The following is a 5,488-nucleotide window of genomic DNA, read 5'->3' as shown; positions in this document are numbered from 1 at the left end:
AAAAAAAAAACACTGGGCAGACTGAACCACACACATCTAGACACCTAGGATGCATAGTTTTGGAGGCTGGCAAGTCCAAAGTTAAGGTGCCAGCAGATTCAGTTCTTGGTGAGAACAACTTTTGCATCTGTAGCTAGCTGCCTGTCAGCTGTATCCTCCTCACATGGGGGACAGACACAGACAGAGAGAGTAAGCTCTTTGGTCTCTTTAAAGGGCACTAATCCCATCATGGGGATTCTGCCCTCCTGACCTCATCTCACCCAGGGGATCAGGACTTCAATGTGAGTTTCTGGCGAGGGCACATTCAATCCGTAACACAGTTTTTGTCAAATGCTTTGGGGATGAGAGAGGTGTGAGTCATGGAACTCTAGTGAATCACAGTAAACAAAATATGCATGCATTTCTTCAAGCACTGTGTACACAAGTGTATGTACGTGTAAGTGCGTGTACACGTGCATATATAAATTTCATTTATTTCTGTGATATTTTAGAGTTCACAAATCCATATTAGTGGCAATTTAAACTGAAATTTAGTATACTTTCCACGACTAATAACTTCTAGGAGGGCAAGCTTTATAATCCCATATTTCTCTTAAGTTGTTATGTGGTTATAAACATGACTTTACCTTGAAAAGAACAGCTACCAAGTCCTGGATGGCACGATAAGATCTTTGAATGGATACCTCAGTTACTGAAATTTCGTTTGCTGTAGGTATCAAGCTGTGTCACCTCTACTAGTCTACAGAACACTGTGGGGGTGGGGGGCGGGAATTGTCTTCTGGATATGATCCATATTTTGTCCTACAGATCTTTCCCTTGGACAATGGCAAAATCACAGAGAGTGACAGATTGATTCACAGCCATCTTCCCTTGGAACTGAGAACAACAATTGCACTATTTAGTATCTCTGACTTGTGAATTTTCAGTCTAAGTTGCAAATCTCTAAACTATTTTACTTTGATTTTTTATACAAATGTGTAAAAATAAGATTGTCCTTAAGTTATAAATAAATAAATAAATAAATAAATAAATATTTTATTAATAAATAAAACAATTTAGGGATGCCTGGATGACTAAGTCCTTAAGCATCTGCCTTCAGCTCTGGTCATGATCCCAGGGTCTTGGGATGGAACCACACATTGGACTCCCTGTTCCATGGGAAGCCTGCTTCTCCTTCTCCCACTCCCTCTCTCAGTGTATCTCTTTCTGTCTAACAAATAAAATCTTTTTAAAAAAAACATAAAAACCAATTTATTCTAACACATGAATCTTAGAGTCATAAATTAATTTTTCTTTTGCCCTGTTAAAACACACTGTTGTGTTCACATTGTAAGTAAATATAATTATGGAAGCAAGAGTTCTTCCCTACAATCAAGATTCATGACATAAAATGTTTTCTGAATTGAGAGAGTTTCAAATGGGTGTGCCAAACATGTGACTGGCCATAGAGGTACAGAATTCAATGCACCCACATGTAACTTTGAAATAAAATTCTCAAAGTTTGTGGAAGATGCCAAGCTTTCCAAAAGTGAGAAGGACTGAGATACTAGCCTGGAAAACAGACCTTGCTAAGGAACTCCAGAAGGACGATGAGTGCCTTATATAAAGCTTCTGAAAATGACAGATACCAAGGCATAAAAATCACACATTTCCAAGGTAACCAGAGTAATGATTGTGTCATTTATTGATACTGTTAGTTAATACTTACCTTGATGATTAATTTTATTGGCCAACTTGACTGCCACAACGTGCCCAGATTAACCATTTCTGGTGTGTCTGTGAGGTATTTCTGGATGAGATTGTCATTTATATCACTGGATTTAATAGGACAGATGGCCCACCCCAAAGCGGGTAGGCATTAGTCCATTTCTTGAGGGCCTTCACAGAACAGAGTGGAGGAAGGAGAAATTTGCACTTTTTTTCCTGCCTCACTGTTGAGCTGGGACATCTCATCTCATATTGCTTCAGGAAAAGATGGGGATGAACTGAACTACCAGCTTTCCTGGGTCTTCAACTTACACATGGCAAATCACAGGACTGTCACTGGTCTCTTTCTCTGGAGAACCCTGACTAAAGCAGTTATCTAAAAATTTACCTAATGAATGGCAGCCGTGAACATAACATTCAATGGTAGAAGGAGAAAGTAGAGATTCTGCTCCCCAAAGAAGAAAATTACCTTCAGGAGGAACACCTCTCATATGTGCTTTTCTCAGCTGGTCATATGGAATTCTAACCTACTCTCTCCTACACCTGCTGTTAGAAATAGCAAGAAAAGCATCTATAATCTAGTTAGAAGAAAAAACACAGTTGGGAGATCGGGTCCAAATTCTAGCTTTACTGCTTACTACATGTGGCTTTGGCAGGGCTCACTCCTTCTTTAGAAATAAGTTAATAGGGGCACCTGTGTGGCTCAGTGGGTTAAAGCCTCTGCCTTCAGCTCAGGTCATGATCTCAGGGTCCTGGGATCGAGCCCCACACTGGGCTCTCCACTCAGCGGGAGCCTGCTTCTCCCTCTTCCTCTGCCTGCCTCTCTGCCTACTTGTGATCTCTGTCTTGTCAAATAAATAAATAAAACCTTTTAAAAAAAAGAAACGTCAAAAAAAAAAGAATTAAGTTAATAAAACTTACCTCATCTAATTGATGTGTATTATATGTAGTTAGGTATTCACTTAAAGAAGTTTTAAAATTTCCTCTTATTATCCCATAAAATATAAACATTAATTGTTATCTTTCTGTTCAAGTTTCTACATTATTTGATATTTCTCTCCTTCAAAGTTGACCACTTGGAAGCATAGTGCTATGAACTGATGCCTATATCCCACCTAAATTCATATGATGAAGGTCTAATTTTAAATGCATTATATTAGGAGGCAGGGGTTTTGGGAGTTGATTTAAGTTTGGATGAAGTCATGAAAGTGAGGCCCCCTAGGATAAGACTTGTGCCCTTAAAAGAAGAGAACAGAGGTGTCTAGTTCCATCTCCACCTCTCTCCCTCTCTTCTCCATCCACCGTTATCCTCCCAGTCCCATGGAGACACAGAAGAAGATGGCCAACCACAAGCCAGGGGAACCCTCTACCAGGAACTGGATGGCGCCCAGATCATAGGCATCCACCACCTCCAGAGCTGTAAGAAATCAATGTCTGATATATAAACCACACAGTTTAGGGTATTTTGTTATGGCAGCCTGAGCTGAATGAGACAAATAGCATCCATTCATTTGCATGTCAATGTTCCCTTATCAAATTCAAAGAAATAAAACTCTTTTTATTGGTTTACACCTTCTTTCACTGGGTAAAAGATAACGAATTGGCTTCTCTACCTAAAAGTGCAGAATATACATTCTTCTTCTGACCCATAAGAAACAAATGTGAACTATACAAGATATGGATTATTACCACCATTTTACAGACAAAGAAACAAAGTACACTCACAAGTTTGGAGATCACACCAGTGAGAAGAGAGGCCATTTCTGACTAATCTAATTCAGATTTTGATCACTTCAGACTCCTCTGAGACAATACAAGAAATGTGCCTGATTTTATCAAGTCATTTTGTGAATAACACAAGAAAAGAAGTCAGGAAAATATCAGTTTATCCACAAGCATAATATTTTCTCAGTATCATAGAGTAAAACTAAAGCTTACTCACCAAGATGTTTCCTTCAAACCCCAGTGTAAGACACACACATAGCCAAAGCTGGCTCTCGGGGGTATTCTACCATGAACAGCTATAAAGAGATCTGGACCCAAAGAATGCAGAAAGACTAGACAGAATGACGTTTTCAACAACAGCTGCTACATTTTAATATGTTGGAGCTATTTCAAAATCCCATTGCTCCAACTGAATTTCTGTGCCTTTAAGTCTTTCTTTCCCATCCCAACACCCATCTTATTCAAGGGGTTTTCAATTACTATGGGAAACCAGAGGGTCAGAGTGACTGAGTTTGACACAAATGATCCCTAACCGAAATTACTCTAATACGTGCTTCCATTTCATTCTATAAAAAACTGTTCTATCCAAATGTGGATATCCTCAAGGATACATTATCCAGAAGGATTAATCCAGGATTCTATCCAGAATGCATTATCCCGAAGCATTATCTCTACGTTCCTATTATCTTTTAGATCCATATGTTTAGAAATGACTAGAAAAATCTCTTGTGCATTATTCTGTAGAGTCTAAGTGACAGAAAATCCTTGATTTCTAGAAATAATCAAATCATCTGACTAGTGAATAAATGCGGATGAACCAGGTATGTGATTCTGCTTCAGGTTAAAGTACTAAATGTGGCTATAAAATAAAGAGAATAGCTTCTTATATGGCCTCTACACACTGGCTCCTTTCCTACCACAGGATCCTTGAATAATTGCTCCCACTTCTTAAAATCTTTTTTACAGCATCTTGTTTTCACTCACAAAAGAGTAAATCCTCACTTAAAAGAGGCCTTCCTGGAAACCTTAATGAGAGTGGCCTAGCTCCATTTCCATGTTTTTTTTTTTTTAATAAGAGTTAAAAAAAAAGAGTTAGCACCATTTATTAATTCTTGTTAATATAGCATTTGTCTCTTTCTATCAACATGCACTGTCCATTCTAGTATCCAATAGACACCTGTGGCAACTCAAATTTAAATTCAAATAAATGATAATTAAGTAAAATTACAGAAAAATGATGACTTTGATTTCATTAAAATTGAGAACTCTGTTCCTTTAAAAACACTGTGAAAAGAATAAAATGACTAGCCACATAATGGGAGAAAATATTTGTAAATCACATATATGATAAAGAACTTGAATCAGAATATAAAACTCTCAAAACTCAGTAATATAAAAACTAAAAATCCAACTAAATTGGGCAAAATCTTTGAATATGAACTTTACTCAACTTAACATATGAATGATAAGCACGTAAAAAGATTTTCACCATCACTAGTCATTAGGAAAATGCCAATCAAAGCCACATTGAACTGCCATATCATTCCCTCTAAGATGGCTATAATCAAAAGGACAGTAAGTCTGGGTGAAGATGTGGAGAAATTGTACTCTTACACTACCGTTGGTAAGAATATAAAACCACTTTGGTAAACAACTGGATATTTTCTTAAAAAGTTAAATTTACAGATAAAATATGACCCAGCCATTCAACCCCTAAGTGTTTACCCAAAAGAAATGAAAGTGTTGGTCCAGACAAAGACTTATACATGTATGTTCATAGTAACTTTACGTATAGTAGCCAAAACCTGGAAACAACCCGAATATCCACTACTAGGTGAATGGATAAACAAGCTATGGCTTCTTTGCATGATGGAATACTACTCACCAATGAAATGAAGCACTGATAAATGCAAATACACGGGTGAATCATGAAATAATTATATTGAATTAAAGATGTTAAAAATACATAGTATGATTCTATTTATATATAATTCTTGAAAATGCAAAATAATCTACAATGACAGAAAACAGACTGGTGGTTTCCTAGGAATGGGGA

Source organism: Meles meles, unplaced genomic scaffold (genome assembly GCF_922984935.1).
Source record: "Meles meles unplaced genomic scaffold, mMelMel3.1 paternal haplotype, whole genome shotgun sequence".
NCBI classification, from domain to species: Eukaryota; Metazoa; Chordata; class Mammalia; order Carnivora; family Mustelidae; genus Meles; species Meles meles.
The sequence above is the reverse complement of the archived record's forward strand: the minus strand, read 5'-3'. Positions refer to the sequence as shown.